At 37.9% G+C, this 26,904-nt stretch overlaps 1 pseudogene; it reads left to right on the top strand.

Annotated features, from left to right (window-relative positions):
• The first annotated feature begins 8,430 nt into the window (after positions 1–8,430).
• On the top strand, positions 8,431–25,912 carry LOC128133309 (protein STRICTOSIDINE SYNTHASE-LIKE 12-like; annotated as a pseudogene).
• Positions 25,913–26,904: the final 992 nt, after the last annotated feature.

Below are 26,904 nucleotides of genomic sequence, written 5' to 3'. Positions count from 1 at the left end.
GGGATACCGAGGATCACAAACAAGGTGAGAATCACCATACGAATCATGTGGCGCACCCAATGCTACTATCACCTAATCAATGTTCCGGTTAGCTACACACGCTCCATTGATCTATGATAAACATCGAGCCACCCTTCGCCACCAATGTCAAACCCAAATTAGTGTGTCGGTTAACCACACACGCTCCACTAACGTTTCGACAAGGGTACAAAGTGTAATTCCATGGATTAGCATACAATTTCACATTTTGCCTAAAGTAACTATGATTTGGGAATTTGCAAAACATTTAGTTACTTTTATACTTCATTATACTTATAATGGAAGGTTTCGTCCTATCCTACCCGTTCGGCTAATGACCCTCCACTAGTCAAGAGTGTGGTGGGTAAGAGTGGATAACCATTCGATCGCCATTTTATAGGCAATTTCCTTAAACATCCCTTATAGACCAGCTTCGTGAATGAGGCCTACTAACGGTAAGACTGACTCTTTACTCATATATATATATATATATATATATATATATATATATATATATATATATATATATATATATATATATATATATATATAATATTAGACTTTTAATGTTACATATATATAGTATAGGGTGTATTTTACACTTTTAAAATAGTAGGTGGTTTTATTAACTTTCTCTTTTAATTAACTTAACAAAACCATGAGGGTGTAATTTGAACTTTTCAAAATACTAGGGTTTTAGAATTTAAATATTACATAATTAAACTATTAATCAAAATTTTAAATTCTAAAACTTGAGGGCAAGTTTTGAACTTTTGAAAACATTTTGGTTCAACTATTTAAATTTCAAAAACTAAAACTATTAAGTTCAAATTTAAACTATGAAATCTAAAGGGAGTAATTTGAAACTATTCAAACTTTGTCAAGAACATTCTAGATCAACAATTCAAATAACGTAATTATCTAATTTTTGACCTAGTTCAATTTCTTGCAAGATAATTCACCAAATAATTAAATTTTATCATATAAGGAAGTAATTATTCAATTAATATGAAAATATCTTTTATTTTGGGAAGGATAATCACCCAATATCATAAAAATCTGATTTTTATCAATAAAAACGTTTTGGTAATTATCCCACAGCAAAAACGCAAGAAAATCGCGAAATTTGCTCCATCTGCGACTCTGACTCGTCGAGTCTGGCTTGGACTCATCGAGTTGACTATGGACTCGGCAAGTCCAGCCCCCAGAAACCAAAAAATTTCGATTTTAAGCATGAATAATCAACTATAGCATCAAATACATCAAACAAATAGCCCCAAGCTCTGATACCACTGATGGGTTTTGAGCACTACATCATTCTTATGGTGTACATGCAAAACCTAATAGCTTTGGATCTAGTTTGTCTAATGAATATGCAATTGATTATCCGAAGCCATAAACCCTAGATCTAACATATTCTGAACTGAAATAAGGGTTTAGTAATTACCTTTGATTGTTATATAGCAATAACAATCAATTCCTTGCTTTGATTGGTTTCAGAAAGCTTACTGTCTCAAGTGTTGCACCTCTAATGGATTCACAAACACCACTAAGCAATTGGATGAAGGAGAGAAGAGAGGGGAGGCACCAAAAACGGCTGGAAACCCTAAAGGAACACTTAGCCACGTTTTTGGGGCATAGGGGTCCTTTATATACATGTAGGCTATTAGGGTTTGCAACTAGGAAACCCTAATCTGACTGCTTAGGCCCTAAGCAGCCCATGGACTCCTTTAACATATCCCTTGGACGAATTCTTTATGGGCTTCCCATAGAATTCGTCCAACCTATATATTATTAGGTGATCCATACCCCAATTGTAATTATCTTATAATTACAACTCCAGTCCCCTAAGTTTAAGTAATCTCTTTTAGCCACAAAATTAATTCTTAATTAATTCTTGACTAATATTAATTAAACATTATGATTTCTCCTTTAATATATTATTCTCATAATATACTAATAAATCATAATTAATCCTTTCTCTCCTTAATTCATCCTACATATTGCTATGGTGAAGGCAACCCAAAAGGACCATGCTCATAATCGGGTCAACTACATACCAAAATAGTTATGGACTTAGACACTAATCCAACAGTATCGAGCAGTCACCTTTCCTTCGTCTTCATCCTCAAATTTCACGTACATGGCACCATGAGTCAGATTTCTCATTTCTTCCTCATTAGATCCAGAAGACCAGATCTGATACGTGTCATCATCCTCTGTTTCTCCACGTGCAACTAAATACGTTCCATTGGCTTTTGCACGTACTTCCTCCAAGCGTTCAACATAATACGCTTCATCCTTTACACGGTTCTTCTTTTCGTCCTTCTTTTGAAGCATGCAATCATTAGCTAAATGATTTGCTCCGTTGCAATAGTGACAATCAATGCCTGAATCTCCTTTGAGCTTCTTTTCATTTTTCGATTCCACAGTCTTCTCTTCATTCTTCTCAAACTTATTCCTCTCTTCACTCTCAGCGTTTTTCACAAAACTTCCTTTTGAATCAGATTGCTTCATTTTTGGATTGAAAGGCTTCTTGAAAAATTTCTTGACTCGATTGTTAGAGTAGTAAGCCACTGCTTCATCATCAGAGTTCATGAGGAAGCCTTCTTCGTCAGAATCAGCTTTCACAACAGTTGTTTCTTTCTCTGATATCTTCGAAACTGGAGCCAAAGGACCACCTATACTCAGTTTCGACTCTTCGGCCATTTCATTAACCTCACTTTCGTGAGTTTTCATTTGATTGTACACATCATTTAGAGAAGAAGTTTCAAAGCTTTGTTGATTCTTTACCATCATGCTAAGACTTCTCCACTCTTTATGAAGACCCATAACAAAAGTGAGATTGAACTCCATTGATGACCTTGTGATTCCACAATGATTGCATCTATAAATTAACTCATTCAGACAATCGTAATAGACTTCAATTGACTCACTCTCCTTTGGTCTGAACTCCTTCAGTTCCACTAGACATTGTTTAACAGAGTTAATCTTCGTCTTCTCACTCCCCTGAAATTTTTCCTTCAATGTGATCCAGATCTCCTTAGCAGATTTACAACCACGGACGTAGTTGTAAACAACAGGAGGTTCTCCTCTCAGCTCCCTCATACAACGTTTCTCGTTGTTTTTCATCCTTGTTAATTGATCATTAACAGCAGAAGTAGAACCAGAATTTCTGATATTTTGAACAACAGGTGGTGGAAGAACATCTCCAGAGATACAGTTCCATAGCTCCTCATCCAATCCATTCAAGTAGTCCTCCATACGATCAGCCCATTGATTGTAATACTCTGGTATCAACATAGGATTTCAGTGAAAGATCCTAACAGATGTGAGAATGAATTCAGTGTGTTCATGTTGAAGTTTGTCATTGTTGTACGAAAGAGAATTTTCAAAAGCTTGAAGAAATTAAGAATTGAATTATTGAATTGATCAGAAACTCAAATGAGATTACTCGATTAACAATTCGATTGCAAAATCAAATCAAAACTGAACATCGAATAAGATTTTCAGAACCAGAAATGTGCGGAAACTTTTGAGACAAAAATTTGACTCAAAAACAAATGATTCACGTGAAAATCAGATCTCAGTAGTTAGATTCCTGCTCTGATATCAACTGATGAAGTGTTAATTCAAGTATAAGAAATAAGATCAGAGTTAATCAATGAATTATGAACACGGAAAAGTAAATATAATTTGGTTTCAGCTTCAGTTACTTCCAAATTCTCAGAGTACAAAACTAGATAAGGGCTTGTAAAGACTCTCTTATCTAACTCCAAGTAATGCCCCTATTTATAGGAGTGTGGAAGTACAAAAAATACTAATGACTAGACATTCAGTTTCGACCAAACTATGCCTTAGTAAAATACATACAAAAATACACGAACTGACAATTACAAAGACTTCGACTATTTACAACATTTTCGACCCTACACCTTTCTCTCAAGAGTCCATCCTAACAAATTGTCCTGATGATATGCAACCCAAATGGACCATGCTACTCTTGGGTCAAGTACATACCAATAATAGTTATGGACTTAGACATCTAATCCAACAGTCTCCTACTTGGATAAGTTTAAAACTATTATTGTAAGTACGACTCCTAAACCCGACTAGCAATCGTAGCTCTTAAAAGTCGTTGTCGAACTCTGACCTAGTCAATGATATGTCCATTAGATAAGGGATCATATATTCCTCCATTCTAGATATCATATGGAGTGAGACATGGATTATAATCATTCTCTCTGTCCATCAGTCCAGGCCTGGCCGAGCACTTACGTTTTTTCATCACTAAATAATTGAGGGGCCCACAGATATCGCTTTTATCCCTCTAAGGGTAAAAGGAATGGATAAAATTTGACTCATATTTTTGCTCTATTTACTTATCAAATAACACACAAAGATTTGTTTTATAACACCAAGTTACTGGTGCGTTTTCACATAATCAATGTGCAACCGACTTGTAGACTGAAACTCATATCTCTTGGTTTGAAAAATATAAGATATTATCGTCTCATAATCACTTGTGATAAAATCCATGAAGTGATTCAAATGAGCGTGGGTTTAATCCAATACTCGAATCTTATTCCAGAAGCACTCATGAATACCGCAACTATATCTAGGCCACCTAGACAAACTACAGACCCATTCGTGATAGTCTTGCCTCAATACCTACTTCCAATGTATGATCGACTGTGGATGGTTTGAATAACCCAGTTATTCAGGAAGTCAAAACATGCAAAGTGTAACAAAAGAATAATACTAATCATATATGGCCCCAATACTTGTGAGAGTAAATAAAACACATTTTATTTAATCACCATATTGAGTACTCTTTATTCATTGTATAATGTTTCGAATAATCAACTTAATACTTGAATTAAAACAATAATCATGTCATGCTTCAAGCATGCACACTATGTTCACATATGGTCCTTTCATTGTGAAATAGATCAATTGACAACATTTCAAAGATACTCATTTCACAATTCCAAATCCTTATCGTAAATGTAAGAATACAAAATTCTTTGCCATTTACTGAAATCTATTAGATTCTAAACCTGTATGCATTGATCCTCTTGTAATGACTATGCACAAAAATCACAAAAACTTGGCAACAGACATTACAAAGTATTCCAGTGAAGAGCAATTTCATGGAAATGAAGTCTCACATTCAAAGTACATTCCTTTGAACATCCTTCTTGCATTAAGTTTTCTAATCTTACATAGATTTGAAGAATAACTTCCACCTATGGAGACATTTCCATATTCTCATTTTGACTATCACTTCTGAACAACAGTTGCCTTTTCAGAATATGTCAATATGGTCCTTCCAAAAATTAACACTATACTTCCAACTGTCAATGAACAACCAACCTTTGGTAAACCTCAGATTGTCCTCGACAATTGCTTAATCATTTTATTCATATCTAGTTCCAGTCCTTTTCCCTCTTAATGCCCTAGGCATTTAAAAAAATTGGAACGGATGAATATTACAGCACATGTAATCGATCCTATATTCGAAACATATGGGACACGATTCATGATGTTCACATAAAGACATAATAATAGACCAGTCTTTTGCTATAATGTTTTAATTACTATTTGCCATTTTCTCATAATTCATATTATGAAAAGGGATGACGTAACCATAATCGAATTTTAGAACGCAAATAATGTTCCCATATATAGATTTTCCTTATGTTGAACCATTTCAACATAACATTCATATATATACTTGACTAAATTTGATTAAAATCTCAATCTAAGCTTTTAGAATTGGGATGAAGTATAATTTCCTCTTCTTTAATTATATCAAAACAACTTTTTAAGGCCAATTGAAACTTTTGTTTTCTATAATAACATTGCTATCTTGCAACAATTACCATAATTGATTATGCTCCCACTAGCATAATATAATTATTTCCACAATAGCATAACACTTATGCTCCCACTAGCTTTGACATGTACCTAGAAATCAGCTGGACTTCTAGAAATCAATACTTTATTGACTTTCTTACCAAAATTCAGATTTCTGATACAAAATGCTTTGATAAGACTTTATCAAAATCATACACCTTTCCTAAGAAAGCTCACATATGTGTCTAAACAATTATGAAGAGGGATGTCGTAATCATAATGTTTAGACCTTTTTCCATTCTCACTAGTCCATGTTAATGTGTCGGTTAACCACACACGCTCCACTGATGACTTTGAGAATGAAAATATCACAATTGCTAACTATTTAAAATCTACTTAGTGAAAGCGTTTCCTCAACATCATTTTCATGAATCGGAGAGAAACTTACGACACTTAGATTTTTATGATGTATGTGTTCTTATCCATGTAAATTTGTCAAAACCATAATCACAAGACAAGGTTAGTGACAAATTCAAGCTCATATGGACCGAACTTGTTCTATCTTAATTTCTTGTTACCCGGTGGCACAAGGGCCTACAATTGCTTCCAGGTTGTTATGCAAACGATTGAGAACTCATAGAACTCACAAGCATGGTCAACTTTAACTGGAATAGGCACAAAAAATAAGAATATGTCAACACGATAGGATACAAACCTCAAGTCGTGTGCTAGTGAAAAACAATAGGTTTTGTCTTTAAGACTCCCACTAACCTCTTGACACATAGAATTCTCTTTTTCAAGAACCATTCCTTGACAAAACTAATATTCAAGAGTTAGTGTGGATTCTTATCAAGATAAACACTTCACATAATTGGTCTTAGTTAGTCTTTGTTTTATCCAAAACACCACAACTTACCAATTTCAAATGTACAAGAGTAAGAAAAACATTTTACTCTACATTTGACAAGTGTTATAAACCTTCCTTAAGATTATGTCACTCAAGTTACAATCTTGGAGTACAACTCTAAGAATTGTTTTGGAAAGAAGTATGATACATCTTTTGATTTAACCATTTCAACGATTAACGATTCTTATTCTTAGTCATACAAATGCACTAAGATGTCCTTAGAGGATCAATTGTGATATGGTTTCATAATCACTAAGATAATCATAAAACATGATACTTCAAGTACTCTCCCATCTTTTTAGATTGGAGAAACTTTTATCTTTCAGCCTAATTTGATTCTTCCCATCCGTTCTGCCATACATTGAAACTTTTCCAATGTTTCATAATTACACTTAAACTTGTAAGCATAACCATATTTACTAAACTTTTAGTAAATCATGATGAATAGTCTTATTGATCTTTGTGGTGGACCTGATCAGCGCACAACCAAGTGTACCCGATCCCCTAGTCCTTCACTTGACTCACATATACATGTGAACAAGGAATTAGTCTTAATTTCCTAAATATGAAAATTCCCATTCATCATACAATACAAGTTGCATGATTCCAAGTTTCTATCCAACTGAAACTTGGGTGATGAGAATCTTTCCTTACTTGGTAAATTATAACACTACCACAAACAAAAGAATCAATTCCATTTTCCAACATTGCTATCAATGGAATCATATAAACAAAAAAATTTCACAAAAGCCATTGTAAGGATACTTAAAATAAATAAAATCAAAATTTTTCTTTTATTTTAAAAATTACGGAAAAACTTATCCTTACAATGTTAATACTTATGAAAAATATGTTGTTATCTATTCCTAAGCAATTTATCACAATTCTTAAGTTGCAGCTCAAAATTCTGATCATCGAACCATGCGATCAAAATCCATTTCTTCACGATCAGAATCAGCATACTCTTCTTTTAAGCTTCCTTTGATTCTTCAAAACATCAAAATGTAATTACATTACATCATGTATTAAGAATCTCTAAACATGAACTTAGTAGAGTTAGATAGTGGACTTTACCTGAAGTGGAGTCAAACATTTTGACTTTACCATCCTTATGAACTTTCAGGTAAATTGGGCAACTTTGCAACCAATGCCCCTTCTCTTGGCAAAAGAAACATATGGACTCTTTGGGAATGGTACACGAGACTATCTCAGACTTAGCATTTCTCTTTACCATTGGGTCAAACGACTTGACCATGGCCGATCCCTTTCCATTGGGAAGAGAAAGCTTTTTTGGACTTCTAATGCTACCATTGTAAATGTCCATGGAAGTTTGGAAAGTGGATCTTCCCATCAAATTTTCTTTACCAGTGCCCCAAATCATTGTTGATTTAGCAGCAGCAAGTAAATAGGTAAGATCGATAAGGGTCATGTTGTGATCTGTCATCAGGGAGTGACTAAAGAACCTAGTCAACAGTCAACTTCCTCGAGACTTCGACACCTAACTCTCCCAGCCTGTTAATATGTGACTCAATCTCCAAGATGTTAACACATATAGAAATTGCTTGCCAATAGGGATTGAGTGACCTTGAACCTTTCAAGTCTTTGAACTTGTGGGTCAGGGAGAATTATTGGAGGAGGTGGAGGAATTGAAGTATGATTTCCTTTCCCATTAATGCACAACAAAGGGATTAATCTTTCACCTTTATTGCCATGTGGGATATCATCTTCATTAGGAAGGCTTTATCCAAAAGGATAAGGAAGACCATAGTTGTCATAACTAGACATCTAGTTGTGGGCCCCATCGGCGGGCTTGCAACTCAACTAGCTCTAGGATTCAAGTTTGCTATTGGCGTTGATGTTGACGTGCTAACGGGCAATGTTTACTTCAACGATGCTTGTTTGACTTATACTATCAGGTATCAAGTAACCACTTTAACTTCATACAATACACACATTATAACATACGATATCACAAATTTACAAGTTTTTCATATATAGTGCAGAGATACAACACAACCTGATTTAGCGGGGAGGTTATTGCGTTACAACCCTTTTATGACAAAGGTATCAGTTTTGTTGAGTGGTCTCTTTGGTGGTGGTGGACCTGTCGTTGGTAGTGATGGTACATTTATTCTTGTACCTAAGCTTAATGGGAAGTGTATTTCGAAATATTGGCTTGTGGGCCCAAAGAAAATACGGCAGAAGTTTTGTTAATTGTTGTTGGACATCCAAATAAAATAAAACGTACGGGGAGATTTGGAGAATTTGGGGTGGCAGTTTCTGTTGGGTAGCGGATTTGTTAAGTATTGCGTCTATTGGGCTCACTTCTTAGTCCAAGTTTTGTTACTCCGGTTTGGGCCTGTCCAACCGTGAGCTGATAGGGTTTAATATAAATATATATGCTTGCATGCATATTAGGTTAACGATTGATAGCACTTTCGATAGATCATAGATTATTTCTTCATCGTTCTTGTAAACCCTAAATCCTCTACAGCGGAAGTTCTTTATCGAGCTCTGCTGAGGATTATTGAATCAATCATTCGACACACTTTGATCCATTCTTGTGTTCTTGCGGTTTACTTGTTTATTATTTTACCTGTTTTAAAGATCTAAACGATCTTCAAGTTAGTTTTTAACTTATCAATTGGTATCAGAGCAGGAGGTTGTGTAATTCATACACTTCTTTTCTGTGAAAAAGGTTTCGATTAGGGTTATTCCGCATTTACTGATATTTATTGAGCCGTCATCCCATAATTGACGTAACTCGGTATTTATTGTTTTTCCCTAATTTAATACATTACAAGTCTGATCTTTTAATAGGTTATTCGATCAAGCATGGACGAGTCGCAATCCAATCCCATTAATATTTCGAACAGCATTGGATCAACAACGAAGATTCCCATCCTTTACACCCATGATTATGAAGTCTGGGCACATCACTTTGAAGATTATGTTATAGGATCTGAGGACAATGGATACCTCATCTGGGAAGCAATCGTATCTGGACCCTTTTCTCATTCAGCAACTTCAAGGATTATTAAAACTCAGAAGGAGTATAATGATCTTTTGAAAGACGTTAAAGATATTGCTCTAGACGAAAAAGATAAATTTCAGTGCAATATCAAAGCATTGAGATTAATCAGATTTGCTCTTCAATCCGATACTTTCAGGCTGGTGAGTTCATGCACAACTGCAAAAGAAATATGGGACAGGCTACGAGAATTGTACTCTATGGACGAAGATCTTGAACACTCCATTCAAACCTTACTCTTGTCCGAGTTTGGTGAATTCAAGCAAGGAGCCGAAGAAACCGTGACTCAAACGTTCGATCGCTTCAATCATCTTCTTAGCAAGATGATTAAACATGACATCGAAAGGAAGCTTATTGAGCAGAAGGTTACGTTTTTGAACGGCCTCAGATCTGAGTGGAGAGCAGTTGTGTCCACAGTTAAAGCGCATGAGCAATTCAAATCCTATTTTTTGGCGAAACTGGTGGGCATCCTGAAATCTCAAGAAAAGATCGTGTTATAGGAGAAAAATGTGGTTTCAAGCCTGGGTTCGTTGGCCCTCCTGTCCAAAAGCAAAGCGGTGATGGAAGAAGAAGACCTCAACTTGGAGGACTATGACCTCACTTCTGAAGATTATGCTATGATGGTGTCAAACCCCAAGAGGTTCATCAAGAAGAGATTTCCCACCAACAAGAACTGAAATTGGAAGGGGAGTTATAGTTCTGAAAAGGTCAAAGATGAACCGAAGGTAGAAGAATCAAAGAAGGAACCGAAAGCTGAAGGAGATTCGGGAGTGAGCTGCTATTACTGTGGAGGAAAGAACCACTATGCAAAAGATTGTGTCCTCAAGAAAATGGCAGAAAAGGATGAAGAAGCTTTGGTGCTGAAAAAGTTGGATGAGATCAGGAAGAAGAAATCTACTGCTAACCCTTCTATGAATGCTTTAATTGTGCAGGGTTCGGTAGCGGATGATGAGTTCGGTGGCGTGGAGGTCTGGTCAACCGACTCTGAAGATGATGAAGTAAGAAAGTCTTCTCATGGAAAGGCTTATGTGGCGAAAGAAGAGAGCAGTGGTGGAAAATGCTTGATGGTATCCGACGTATCTCAGATGAGGGGATACAACACAGATGGTGGGAATGAAGACACGAAGGAGCAACAGAATTTGTGCTTTACAGCTAAACCGCTCAGTGTGCAGTTCAACGAGCTTGATGAACTGATCAAGAAGGTAAAATTTGTTTTTGTTTCATTCAAAGTCCCACAATGCTCATATGAAAAAGAATTAAAAAGTGTTAATTCAAGAATCTCTCATCTAGACAGTAGTTTAACTCAAACTCGAGTCACCAATTCTAACCTAACTGACTAATTAAGCAGGGTGTCTTCGAAGAGTGAGGAACGGAGGATGTGGATCGAACTGAAGGATTCGGAGTTAATCAAAACAAAAGATGAAAACATTTATTTACAAAGAGACAATTTAAAGCTTTTAAAACAGAGAAATGTTTTTTGTTTGATTGCTAAACGTCTTTACACTAATATCACTCAGCTTCATTTGGATTGTGAAATAGGACAAAAGATTCATCGCATGATTTTACCCTTCCTTGAGTTTAAGGAGGATGAAATTGATGCTGAATCGTATAATTGCGAAAGTGTTATTTCATCTGAGGATGTTAATCCAATGTATATGTATGGACTAGACAAAATCGAATCTTTCATAAAGTCCAAGGACCCTAAGGACATGCTTAAAAACCTTTTGGATGAAAATGATAAACTGAAACTGAGGACCGAAACCATACAAAAATTTGACTCATTGAATGCCAACTTGAGCTCAGAAAATAAAATTGATGTTGAAAATGCATCTGAGCTTAATGAGGACGACAATATGAGTGAAATTTCTGTAGAGGACACAGTTGATTGTTCAGAATTTGTCAAGAGCGAACCCGAAAACCACAAGAATCTCATTTCAGAAAATTCAGTGGAGTTTGCTCGTTTGTCCCAACAAAAGTCCCCGATTCTTGCAGAGAAGGCAGTAGTATACCAAAAACTAAGAACCACTCCAAATCAGGTGTATAAGGTCACAGGCGTAACCGAACATCAGACTGCTGAACTCACAGCCATTGTAAACGAAGACAATGCTGATGGCTGTGACGAATTCTTCTGGTCAGCCCCCATCGATAATGCTGACGAAAGGGTAGGTCTGTCTGAAAGGACTTCATGGAAAAGCAAAGGCAGATATGTGCCAGAACCTTTGAATAAGCCTGATAGCTTCGATGTGCCAAGTACTAGTGGTACAAAAGATGTTCCTCAAGAAAAAGGAATTCCTGCAAAAGAAGTCACTCCTTCAAGCGAAACTTCATCAGTTCAGAGTGAACCAGCTAAAGGAAAACACAAACCAAAAGCCAATATCCATCATCAACCGAAGCAGATGAGAAATCAAAAACAACAAAGGAATCAGAGATACAAGAAGAATCTCTCTGAAAGAAAACAGTTTTGGCAGTCACAAAATGCCTATTTCTCATATCGTGATAGGAACTTAAAGTCAGAGAAAAGTCCTGTTGAATCACAAGAGAGCAATAACAACCGAAAGCAGAGGTTCGGTTCAGAGAATAACATCAACCGAAAGCAGAGGTTCGGTTCAGAGAACAACATCAACCGAAAGCAAAGGTTCGGTTCAGAGAACAAAAGAGATCAAAATTCTAGGGTCGGTCCCACTAATGTTCAAAAGCAAAAGGGTCACCTAGAATCTCCAGCCAAGAAATCATCTCAGTCTAAGCTCTCTCATTCTAACTCTTCTAATTCTTCAAACTCTTCTAATTCCTCTCAACCGCATTCTAAATTCCATTCTATTCACTCTCAAAAACCTCAATCATCAACTGAACTAAAAGGAAAACAGAAGGTTTCATGAGTTAAACCAGAGTCCAAACCAAAAGCAACGAATCTCAATAAAATTAAGGTTTTCACCATCAAAAAGAAAGATGAAACAACACTAATAAAAAGAACATATCTTGTTGACATCTCTCTTACAATTCTTGTTCCTGTGAAAGGCTCACGAGGACCCAAGAAACTTTGGGTTCCTAAATCTGCTTAATTTTTGCAGGTTATCAGTGATGAGCAGTTTGACGAAGAATGGTACATTGATAGTGGCTGCTCGCGTCACATGACAGGAAGGAAGGAAGAGCTAAGGGAATATAGGTCTCTTTCAAACGGTGGAAATGTCAAGTTCGGGAACAACTCCTTCGGCACCATAAAAGGATATGGAATGATTACAAACAGTGATTTCACGATTAGAAAGGTTGCTTATGTGGAAGGACTACAACATAACCTCGTCAGCGTATCTCAGCTTGTTGGAGGTACCGGTCTCAAAGTTTCATTCGACGATGAGGGTTCTAAAATAATTGAGAAGAAGACGAAAAGAGTTATTCTCAAATCGGAGCGTAAAGGTGAAATGTTTCCCCTAAACCTCAAACCCATCAAAGGAAACCCAGGTATCTGCCTGTTATCAAAAGCACAATCTGACGAAAGCTGGTTGTGGCACCGAAGGCTCTCTCATCTCAGCTTTAAAGATATCAACAAACTTGTCACTGGAGGTCATATTCGAGGTCTTCCATTGCTCAAGTACGATAGAGAACATTTGTGTGCTGCATGTGAAATGGGGAAGCAGAGTCGTCAAAGTCATCCATCTATAATAAACACTAAAGTTGTTGAACCACTAGAATTACTTCATATTGATTTGTGTGGTCCATCATCTATCGAAAGTATCGGTGGTAGCAAGTACATTCTTGTTATTGTTGATGACTTTTCGCGTTTTACATGGGTGTTCTTTCTAAAGCTTAAATCTGAAGCGACTCACAAGCTAAAGGTGTTCATCAAGCAGATTGAAGTACAGCTGAAGAAAGTCGTTCGCAACATCAGGAGCGACAATGGACTGGAATTCAAAAATAAAGAATTCGAAGAATTCCTGGCAGAAAAGGGAATTAGTCACAACTTCTCAGCTCCCTACACACATCAACAAAACGGAATTGTCGAAAGACGAAACCGATCTTTGTGTGAAGCAGCCCGAACTATGCTAAGTTTCGCTTCCTTACCTTTATATTTTTGGGCTGATGCTATTTCTGCTGCTTGTTTTACACAGAACAGGTCATATCTCAATAAGCGCTTCAATCTCACTCCTTATGAGATCATCTGTGACAACCCGATATTTGAAGACGATATGATGGAACGCAAGTCAAATTTAGGTCAAAATTTAACTTTCCTAAAATCTTATTTGGGTTAAATAAAGTAGGCGGAATCGTATCAAGGTTTTCATACATATAAAGAACCCTAAAATCCGAGTTATAACGAAGAAGTTATGACCAACCAAAGATTCTCGGCAAAACCAGCAATACGAAGTTACGTAAAAACTCGAATCGGAGATCGAGCGACTTTTGGCCGGAATGACCTAAACGAGAATTGAAGGTCTCGTCAATGGTATTTCAGCGGTAAAAAGTCTGGCAAAAACCGACGTCAGATAAAGATGTTATGAATTTTTAAAGAAATTCCTTAATCACGTCATTTTAATAAATAAATAATAAAAATTATTTCATAATTTTCCAAAGGAATCTAAACGAAAGTTATAGATCTTAGTCTCACCTACGCGTGGATATAAAGACCATCGAAAACGGAGTTCGTATGAAGAAGATATGATTTTTTGAAGTTTATTAAATAAATTATATATAAAAATAATTCAAAAATCCGGCAATATCCGAAGGGGGAGTCAGCGTCCTCATCCGAGGTACGCGCCGCGTAACCCCGTACGCCCTGCGTACCCGAGGGCCTTGGTCTCGGTCCGTCCACGGCGCCCCTATGCGAAGCTATCCGACCCGCCGTCCCATCCGACTCGCCCCATCCGAAGTGCGTAAGCGATGACGTCCCAGTACGCGCTGCGTACCCTCGTACGCCCAGCGTACCGAGGCGGTACAGCACCACTATAAATAGAGATGCGAGGGTCTCCGGAAAAGGGCTCATTTCTTCTCGTTTCTCTTACGTTTTGCCTCGTTTTCCGTGCCCGTTCAAACCCGAAGCCCTGGTCATTTTGCTCAAGTCCTGAAGGTCGATTTTACTCCCGAGATTCCCGAGAATCCCGAGAAAAATTCGTTTCCCGAGACGAAACTCTGCCCGGTTTTCCATCTCTCTATCTTCAAATTTCCAAGTGAGTTCATAGCCCTATAATCCACACTTTTAAATGTTTTATAAATATTTTTATATGTTTTAAGGGGGGAATACAAGTAAAACACACGATGATTATCGTATGTTATATAAAGTTTCATTATACACTTTTTATCAATGGAATCACATGTGATTTATAATTATTATAAAGAAACTTTCGTATGCAAAATGTATCACGATAACATCATATCTTTTGAAATGAAAAGTTTTGTTATCTATATATAAATCAAACACTCTGCTTATACTGTATGTATATGTGTCCACCTTTCATACTACAAACATACGATTATTTTGGCACGAAAAACATCAATATTTTGGGATACTTCTTGTTAATAAATCAATCATATGTGATTTATAACTAGTATACAAATGGATTTACTACAAGTTTAACAGTTTTACTAAACATATTACTTCAAATGACTTTCTTAAACGTTTTTACATGATTAAAGCTCGTTATCAAACTGTCTTACATACTGTAAGCTTCCTTTCAAACTCGGTTACAAAGGTGTTTTCAAACAGTGGTTTTCCGTGTACTTAAATTGTCTTATCAAACAAAATACTTTCAACCATTTTATAAACTGACATCAAGTCACAAATTCTTCATTAGACTTTTCAACGGTTTTACAAAACTTCTTTATGCTTTTATATTATAAATTGCATGCCTCTATACGTATAGTTATATAAGAAATGTTTAAAAGACTTAGGAAGGCTATCCACCCTGTTTCCTTTTCCTCGATTTGGATGTGGTCTGGTGGGATATCGGGTACTCCTCCGAAGGTCGTTTAAATATTAGTTATATATCATGTATACATATATGGTCATAAATGTTCCATCAGTTAATTTAGTTCAGATACTCTTGGGTAGCAATGGTGTATAAACCTACTTGGACACTCATTAATTACATTCTAGTAAACTATTATAAGAATAGTTTAGAGTAAACAAAACATTTTCCCTACTACAAGAAATTACACCGGAGTCAGTTCATTCATGAGTCTAGACTACATGTTATATGAAAGAATACCCTTACATGAATACTTATACATGAATACTTTTACATAGACATTATATGGCAAATTACTACTACATGTTATATGAAAGAATACTCTTACATGAATACTTTTACATAGACATTATATGGCAAATTACTACTACATGTTATATGAAAGAATACTCTTACATGAATACTTATACACGAATACTTTTACATAGACATTATATGGCAAATTACTACTACATGTTATATGAAAGAATACTCTTACATGAATACTTATACATGAATACTTTTACATAGACATTATATGGCAAATTACTATTACATGTTATATGTCTAGATATGGTTATATCGTTCGCCTTTCTATCTTTACCTTGTGATACAATCACATCATCAACGAGATAGATTGGGACTTGATCTCCTAGTACCACAGGATACTTTGAGGGACTAACCATTCCGAGAACCACTGTTAGCTACAGAGGTAAATGAACAATCTACAGATGTTTTAGGTTGATACCATCGCGGGTATACATAAGGGACTAACTATTCCTAAACCCGGCGGTTAGAAACAGAGGTAAATGAACAATCTACGGATGTTTTAGGTTGATACCATTTCAGGTATACTTAAGGGACAAACTAATAAGAGTTAAACAGGGAAAAACCGTCACATTTTCAAGAGATGCGTACTTTCAAAACAGTCAGGTCTAGGTAAAAGACTACTTTCAAAACATTCGGGTCTTGGTAGAAGACTACTTTTATACTAGTAGGAAATATGGGATTTTCTAGAGTTTTCATACTTATACTAAATGTTTCATCAATCATTCACCAGTCTTTCATATCAACTAATCAAAGCAATGACATTAAATACTTATGAACTCACCAGCTTAAATGTTGATCTACTCTTTCAAAATAACTTGTATTCTCAGGTTACAAATAGACAGGTGTCGATGCAAGGTTTAGAGAAGACGGAGCAGTCAAGACTCGTCTTTTATTTTGATCAGTTATCATGTTGTCTCGTACTATGAAAGAAAACACTTGTAACTAAAATTATACTATTAATGCAATGGATGATGTTGTTGCTTGTTTACTACTTTACATTTGTTGTGATGCATACATGACGTCCTCCGCCCCAGAACGTTTCCGCCGTTCTCGGTTTTGGGGTGTGACATCATCAACAACAGGAAGTCAAATGTCAAGTTTTTCCATGTGTTCGGTTCACGGTGTTTCATCTTCAATTCTAAAGAACACCGCAACAAGTTTGATGTCAAAGCCGACGAAGGGATATTTCTGGGCTATTCTCTCACTTCTAAAGCGTACAGGGTATTAAACAAGCGTTCGAGGAAAATAGAAGAAACTTATTACGTGACTTTTGATGATAGCTATGTAAAAAAGCTAAAGGCCAACGAAGACACAGCTGGAGAAATCTTTCCTCAAACCGGCCAAGTCACAGCCTCAATCGCTAATCTATTTGAGAAGTTCGTTGAGCTATTTGATGAACCAGAGAGGGCCACTCTCTCAGAAGCCAGCGCAGCTGACAACAGGGTAGATCACTTAAAGCAACTTGTCGACGATGCTGCAAGGAGAATGAATGAAGAAGAATCAAGTTCTGACGACCCTCCACATCACAATGCTTCAGTCGAGGGGGAGGATCCACCATCATCATCACAGCCGAGCTCACATGTTGAGGGGGAGAACAGTTCTCAAGTTGCTCCTGAACGCACTTCACCAACCGAAAGTACCACACCACCCGAAGGTGCATCAACGCCCGAAAGTTCAGCACCACAAGAAACCTCTGTAGCTCAAGATACTCAAGACATTCCTGAAAGCTTATCTGTTGAGGGGGAGCATGCCGATATGTCTTACGACTATGAAATTCAATCCGAACCAGAAGAGATGATAAACGCTGAATTGGATCCAACCTTTGATCCAAACTACCCTCCTCTCGTCAAATGGACCAGAGATCATCCTGTTTCTCAAGTTGTTGGTGATGTATCTGAAAAGGTTCTGACTCGATCACAACTCAAGGCAAAACAGACTTCCTTGTTTTCAAAAGTAGAATTCTATATGTTTAACTCCTTCGTATCAAAAGTTGAACCAAAGACAGTTAACACTGCTCTTGATCACTCCGATTGGGTTCAAGCTATGCAAGACGAACTGAGTGAATTCGAAAGGAACAAAGTTTGGCGACTCATTCCAACTCCTCCAGATGCCTCGGTTGTTGGTCTAAAATGGGTCTTCAGGAACAAAATGGACAAGGAAGGGAACGTGATACGAAACAAAGCACATCTGGTAGTGAAAGGATACTGTCAGGAGGAAGGAATTGACTATGAAGAGACTTTCGCTCCTGTAGCTAGGCTGGAATCAGTTAGAATATTTCTCACCTAAGCTGCGCACAAAAACTTTGAAGTCTACCAAATGGACGTCAAGTGTGCATTTCTCAATGGAGAACTTGAAGAAACTGTGTACGTGGAGCAACCTCCTGGATTCGTAAATGAAAGGTATCATAATCATTGTTATATTTTGGACAAAGCCGTGTATGGACTGAAACAAGCTCCGAGAGCCTGGTATGAAACGCTGACAAAGTTTTTAAAGATGTCCAAATTCAAACAAGGTTCGGTTGACCCAACCTTCTTTCGTAAGAAGGAAGGTAACCACCTTATGATTGTTCAAATTTACGTCGATGATATCATCTTTGGCTCAACGAATCCCAGCTTAACGGCTGAATTCAAAAAGCTGATGGAGACTAAATTTGAAATGAGCTCAATGGGTCCAATTAACTTTTTCCTTGGTTTAAATATTAGACAGGGACCCGAAGGCATCTTTATCAATCAGGAAGCTTACACGAAGACTCTCCTTGCAAAATTTGGCATGATGGGAGATTCAAAGGTCAAAGTTCCAATGGCATTCGGCACCAAGCTCACTCCATCCTTGGATAAACCGGCAGTTGATATTACGCTTTATCGCCAGATGATCAGCTCTCTAATGTATCTTACTGCTAGCAGGCCTGACATAATGTTCTCTGTTTGTTACTGTGCTAGATTTCAGGCGAACCCACGCGAACCTCACATGCTTGCAGTAAAGAACATTCTACGATATCTCAAGCGAACTACCTCTTTAGGTCTATGGTATCCTTCCAACTCAAGCTTCTTCGTTCAAGCCTACTCAGATGCAGACCTTGGAGGTTGTGGACTAGACAGGAAAAGCACCACTGGCGGCTGCCAATTCCTTGACGGGAAGTTGGTTAGCTGGCAATCAAAGAAACAAACGTGTGTGTCTTTGTCTACAGCTGAAGCAGAATACATTACAGCTGCATCCTGTACTTCTATAGTGATTTGGATCCAGAGTCAACTCCGAGACTATGGACTCAATATGAAAAAGATCCCACTATATTGTGACTCTGAAAGTGCAATTAGGATCTGTCATAACCCAGTGCAACACTCCAAGACTAAGCACATAGCACTGAGGTATCACTTCATCAAAGATCATGTGGAAGATGGAAACGTTGAAATTCACTTTGTTAGAACCACTGATCAACTGGCTGATGTCTTTACCAAAGCTCTTCCTGAAGCGTCGTTCAACAAAATTCTACAAGGGCTAGGTATGATGGAATCAGATTCAGTACCACTAATCACCTCTCAAACTCACAAGTAAGAAGCGAAATAGACCGAACGTTCGGGTTCGGTTTTTGTACTCATGTACCGAAATGAACCAAACGCTCGGGTTCGGTTGGATAATCTGCACTTCGTTCATCAATCAAAGGTGGTTTTCTAGGTTGTAAATTTCATGTATAATTGTTCCTATTACATTTCTTTTATTGTCAAAAATATTTCCTTTTTGAAAATCTAATTTCTTCGGTAACCGAAATAGACCGAACGTTTGGGTTCGGTTTTCCAAAATTTTTCAAAACCGAAATCAACCGAACGCTCGGGTTCGGTTTTCCAAAATTTTTCAAAACCGAAACCAGCCGAAGGCTCGGGTTCGGTTTTCCAAAACTTTTCAAAACCGAAACCAGCCGAAGGCTCGGGTTCGGTTTTCCAAAAATTTTCAAAACCGAAAGTTTTTCAAAAATTTTCACAACCGAAATCAACCGAATGCTCGGGTTCGGTTCCAAAGTTTTTTTTTATCTTTTTATTTTCTTTCTCAATCTTATTTTTTTATTTATTTCTTTTATCATTTATTTTTTTTAATATCAAAAACTCCAAAATTATTTTGCTCTTTATTTGCTTTTTGGCTTTAATTTTATTTGTTCGTTCGTTTATGGGGAAATTGTTGAAATAGTTAAGTGTCCCTAGAAGCATGCTGTTGTATGTGCCCAAAGCCTCATCAGATTCTGAATAATAGCCTTAATGACTTGGTATACACAAACCTTGTCTTCCCAATTAAGCTATCACATTTATTCTAATCGTGAGCTACCTAACTCTCTTCTCACATGAGATAAGAGTTTTCTGCTAAGTCCTATTTTTCACAGCAGAGGTACTTTGATTTCTTACACCATCTCTATTGCATTTCTCCATTAAATTTGTTTCACAAACGTAACCTTGAGACTCTCAGAAATTACCACTGAGGTTTATGGTTACTCAAAAACTGTGTTTATGATCTTAGTTTCGTGCCACTACGAGCTGAGTGAAACCCAAAATTCAATACCTAATCTGAATTGACGGTGAACAATTATATTGCTCTAGTTTTCACTAATGAATTGACGGACGTATCTTAATGAAATCTCAAATTTTTATTTTGTGTGATTCCTATGAAATTGTTAAACACCATAACATTTCTTCCCTTGGGATCCAGTTTTTATTTTTTGTTGAGATTTTATATTTTCCAGCCACTTTAAAATTATTACCCACCTACTTGTTCAACAGACTACACCGGTCTCACAAGTACTTTGTTCACTTTCTATCTTATTTCAAGATTAGGACTGTTGAATCAAAGCAAAAGCCACCCTAAGAAGCCTAATTAAAAGAAGCCTTTCAACACTTCTTAATAAGTGTTTGATCGTTATTCAACGGGATACCACACTAACACTTTAAGGTCTCTCTTGACTTTGAAGGAAGAGATTCGTGCCCGAGATCATCTGTTTCGTGTCTTTATTGACATCACAATTTTTCCTAAAAAGGATTGCTTTATTTCTTTTCTTTTACACCCTTAGCACGAAAATCTTTGATTTTCCAGAATTCTGGTTCTAATAATTACAGGCTTTTTTATTGGATTGGTGGTTGATTATAAGTTGTGGTCAATTTTAATCCATGTGGGAGTATTATTCAAAAGATGTCATTACACTTTAAAGGGATAAGATGAAGAGATGCTGACTCAGGCGGGAGTCCAATCAATTTGATTTCAAACGGCGGTAAAAGAGAACGCGTGCGAATTTTAAACGTCTAATCTCCAAAAGACGTCGCAGACGCGTGTGCGAATTTGACACGGTTCTTCTCTAAATGGCACAGAAAGGGCGCGTGTGAATCTGAAACGGTTTGTCTCCAAACGACGCTTGATGGGAGGTGTGTTCTTAGGAATCTGACACTCTCTCTCATGCGTGATCATCGGTTACCTAACTGTCACGCATCAGTCACACTCCGGAAAACTCTTGGTATTTCGATAGAAGATTTGGGAAGATCTTTCTCTCTCCTTAAACCCCAGTATAAAAGGCGACATCATCTACCATTTACCTCTTTACTGCAATCAAAATTCCTAGAGCGCAAGAAATCCCTGAACCCTAACTGTTCATCATCTTCTTCACTCTCTTCAACAATGGCAGATTCATCCTCTGTTCACGCCACTTCTCACATTCTTCCCATTCGCCCTCAACAATGCCTCATTATCGATTTAACCCCTCACGCTTATGATTCCTATATGTTCCCCATTATCGAGTGTTTGAAGTATTCGCCGATTGCACCTGCACTTTCAAGGGCGGAATCAGTTCCAATGGAGTTCCTGTCGCAGATCTATGCAACTGCTCATTACGACAAAGTGGTTGATAGGATCTTCTTTGACGTTTCTCATCACAAAGCGTCTATCTCCAAGCAATGCTTTTGCTCCCTGTTAGGGTTTGAAGCTGATCCTACGAGGGTTAATCCAGAGACGATTCCAATGGGGCACCTGTTCAATATGTTCTACAATATGGGTTATACGGAGGCGCTTACTTCCGTCGCCAAGTTCAAGAAGTCGTGCTTGCCGCCACAGTGGAACGGGATGTTCACTGTGTTATTCAAAGGCCTTTCTGAACGGAGTTCTGGCTCTGATGGCTCAAGTCGATTGTTCATGTCCATCTTATATGGTGTCTACAATGGCATCAATGTCGATTATGGGTTTGTTCTTTGGCAACAACTCCTCCAAAGTCTCTCATCTTCTTCACGACATTCAGAGGTGTCTTATGCTAGGTTTTGGACCCTGATTACGAAGTGGGTCATAGACAAGTACAGCATCCCCACTGTCGCCGGCGCACCGATGTCTTCGATTGGTACATTCCACACCACGAAGATCATCGTCTCGGATGCTTCCAAATTTCCTTTCAATGGTTCCATTCCAGAATCAATGTATGCCGACGTTCCAGCTGACAGCCGGATTATCATAACCTACAAAGAGTTCAAGCGTTCTGGTCCGAGGGATCTCACACCGGAGATGTTGAAGTCGATCCATGACACCGACAAGCCTGCTCCAAGAGGCAAGAAGGCTGACAAAGGGAAACAGGTGGCCAAAGGGTCTAAAAGCCCTTCTCCTAAGAAGAGGAAACCCACTAAAGCTGCTCAGTCTCCGCAGCACAAGAGGCGGAAAACACAACCAAAGAGAAAGCTGATTATCGCTTCCTCTTCCAGTGAGTCAGAGGGTGAGAGTTCGGATTCTGACGACTCTCCAAGAGGCAACACACCACCCAGATCTCCTACCCCGAAGATTCAAATCCCTCCTTCTCCAATTCCCTCTCCTCCTCAAACTATTCCTACTTCCATTCCCACCATAAACCCCTTTACCCACATTCCAAAAACTTCATTCCCAATGCCACCACCCATCTTCACCGATGCAACAACAACATTCAATGCAAAGGTTACAACCAACGTATCTGATACGGGGGTTCATACTGATGCCACCGAACCTCCACCAGCACCCGAAACCTTAAACACAACCGAAACCCAAAAAGCACCCGAACCTACCCCTACTCAAAAACAACCCGAACCTACCCCTACACCTACACCCGAAACAACCCAACTCGAACCTACTCATACCACTGAACCACCAGCTTCACCACCACCACCATCTCCCGGTCATGCCTCTGACAGAGATGACACTTTCCTTGGCGGGGAAAACATGACATTTGATTCGGTCTACTACAGTCTGTTTCAAGTGCAGAGCGACGATGATGATGACGCTCCGGTCACAAAGAAACATCTTAAGGAGCTCCATGACAAGGTCGACTTGTTCATTGCCTCTTCTTCTACGTCTCAATCATCACTCTCTGAAGCTGCTATTTAGAAGATTGTTGATGCCTTCTCAAGGGCTCAGCAAGATTCTGTCGCTTCTGCAACCGCCGCTATCGATGCCTCAACGAAAGCCTGCCAGGCTACGACCGAAAAAGTCGATAAACTATTTTCTGATGCCTCTGCCCTGTTAAAGTCTTTACAGGAGAGTGCTGATGCAACCAAGACTACGTTGGAACCAATTGTTCAACAGTTGGCCACGTTTGTCTCTACTGAGTTGAAGTCTTTTGCTTCACTTCGTCAATCCCTGACAGACGACAACTCAGCCTTCCGTACTTCTATTGACGAGCGTCTCTCTAAACTCCAAGAAGATTTGGCTGTTGAGAACTCGTTAATGGATGTCTTGGCAAAGAAGACCACTGCCCTGAAGGTCAAGAGTGCTCAACTTTCCCACTCTCAACAACAAATTGACACTCTTCGTTCCGAACGGGAGGTCATTAAATCGTGTGTTTCGGATGTCCACTCAGCCATCTATCCTTAACCATTCTGTGAGGCGTACCCTTGCAGAGAAGCTCGCTCCTGCCCTGGATCTGTTAAGCAAAATTGAAGGGCTACCCGATTTCGTGTCTAATCCGAAACAAGGGGGAGAAAAGGAGTCTGGATCTCAACCACCTAATTCCTCAAAGGCGACTCACACAACCGAACCTCCTCATGTAGGCCAAGCCTCCGGTTCGGGTGTGAAGGATAAAGGCAAGAAACTTGCTGAGGAAGAAGAGGAAGAAGACAACGAAACCATTTCCGACTTGTTGAAACGTAAAAGTCGACGCAATGATGATAATGATAGTGTTCGTGTGGCAAGAGAAGCTGAAGAAGCTGAGCGAAAACAGAAGGAAGCCCACGACCTTCTCGAGAGTAGGAAAACTCTTTTTCCTGCTTGGACTCTCGAGAGGATGATAAAGGAAGCAATAGACACTCCGAGCATCTTGTGGCTGGAACCAGTTATTTCCTTTGACTGTTCCAATACTGTCGACTCTCAGTTCGACATGCCACTGACCCGAAAGGCGTTCATCTTTCACGCCTTCTCCAATGTTGCCGAGTTCCCTCATCCTCATCCGGAGGTTGATCGGGACTTGATTGATTTCTATTTGAAGGCTGCTCATCCTCAATACCAAACTTGGAGCGCTCAGAAGATCATCAACGTTCAGGTCTTGAAACCATACACTGAAGGGAAGTTTATCAACGTTCGGTTCAAGGTGCTCAGGGGATCTGCCAAAACCGAACACGCCAATTCTTTAGCAGATCTACCGAACCTCAATCCCCATGACTGGATCATCTTGCACAACATCCTACTGACCAACGAAGCTGAATATGGTCCGATCATCGACCATCTCAAGAGGATGCTGGTGTGCTACATCATGGAAGTTGCACTGATGGATCAGGAGATTGCAAGCGTCTTCAAGAAGAAACCAACGATCTCTCCTGTTGGCTCGGCCAGTGATCTGAACCAGATGAAGATGGGCAAGATTGACGCGAGGCGAAAATCCGTCATGTTCACTAGGAATGAAGGACAGAAATGTCTTTTTGCCTTAGCGGATAAACATCTGTATACCACTGCTTGCCTAGAGCATGTGTTGGGGATCATCCATAGATGCAAAGAAAATACAGCGGATGATATCAAGTATTTTGACGATATGATACAATGGTACATTCGGTTCAGACAGACGATCCTGGCGCTTATCTCACGTCTGTTTGAAACTGTAAAGAAGAAAGTCCCCGCTGCTGGCCCAAGCAAGAAGAAGAAGTGATCTCGCTCCAATTTGACGCAAAGGGGGAGATTGTTGGGTAGCGGATTTGTTAAGTATTACGTCTATTGGGCTCGCTTCTTAGTCCAAGTTTTGTTACTCCGGTTTGGGCCTGTCCAACCGTGAGCTGATAGGGTTTAATATAAATATATATGCTTGCATGCATATTAGGTTAACGATTGATAGCGATTACGATAGATTAGAGATTATTTCTTCATCGTTCTTGTAAACCCTAAATCCTCTACAGCGGAAGTTCTTTATCGAGCTCTGCTGAGGATTATTGAATCAATCATTCGACACACTTTGATCCATTCTTGTGTTCTTGCGGTTTACTTGTTTATTATTTTACATGTTTTAAAGATCTAAACGATCTTCAAGTTAGTTTTTAACTTATCAGTTTCAATCGGATACATTCAACGGGCCCTTGTGATTACACCTCAAGGGTTAAGGTTCAATTCAAATGGTGTTTTGCTGCAAACAGTGCCATTTGCTAGAGAGTTTGCCAATAAGACGATTAGTTTGGTTTAAGAACAAGATGGAAAATTGTATGTAGGGTCTCATTTCACTAATTTCATTGGTGTCTACTCTAATTAGACATATGTACATGTGTTTGTGTTGTATTATAAAATAAAATGTGAATGATGTTAAAATGAAAGGGCAATCCAATTAAGGGTTGATTGCATTTTTTTATATGTTGTTATCCCTTTCACTTGTTTTTATAAATTATTTAATTATATTGTATGAAAATATATATTAATATTACTCCATAAACAATGTTTCACTTGTTTTTATAAATTATTTAATTATATTGTATGAAAATATATATTAATATTACTCCATAAACAATGTTTATACCAAGTTAGCTCTATGCCCAAAGTAATCACTAAGGGTATTTTAGGGTTATCATAGAAATTGAAAGTAATACAATGTATAATATGTTATGATTTACTACAACAAGGAAGGGACGCAGTGGTGTCATTTGAGGTGAGTTGAAGAGTAGGGTGGGGTGAGTTGAGGAGTGAGCTGGGGTGGTTGGGTTGTCGTGAGTGAAGGGGTGGGGATAAGTATGTGTATTTTACAAAATATTTGGAGTTGGAAAACTGTGGAAAACAATATTTATTGGTTTTTCAAAGTTTTCCAACTTCTTTGTAATTTTGGAAAATGAAAATTTTTCATTTTGTTGGAAAAATTTTGAAAAAAAAATTATTAACTAAACAAGTTTACAAAATTCTCATTTTTCTTTGAAATTTTTTTCCAAAAACGCCCAATTTTTCTGTAACGAAAGCTTCTCAACAAAACTCAATTATAGCATTGTACATTCAATTTTTCCTTATTAGACCATTACATATTTATACTTAAAATAATATACCTAATTATAACAATAAAAATTGCTTTGTATATGAATGGCATTGCTATAATTGGTAGATTTTTGAAAATATAATGTTGTAATAGGAAGAAGTGAAATGATATTATAATAAAACTTTCAGTCAAAATATGTTGTTGTTTCTTGCATGTAACCCTTTTATTAAAAGAAGTCTCTCATAGCAATCATAACAACCCTTGCAATCTCTTATTACTTCCTTCTCATTACTCATCCCGTCCCATGAAAATTGGAACATTTTGTTTTGGCGAAAGTTTTCATGGTACATTACCTATTTCTCTGTTATCATCATTACAAATAAATCAATATTATATATTTTCATCTAGAAGA

Source organism: Lactuca sativa, chromosome 4, assembly GCF_002870075.4.
Source record: "Lactuca sativa cultivar Salinas chromosome 4, Lsat_Salinas_v11, whole genome shotgun sequence".
In the NCBI taxonomy this organism is placed as follows: Eukaryota; Viridiplantae; Streptophyta; class Magnoliopsida; order Asterales; family Asteraceae; genus Lactuca; species Lactuca sativa.
The sequence above is the reverse complement of the archived record's forward strand: the minus strand, read 5'-3'. Positions and strand labels throughout refer to the sequence as shown.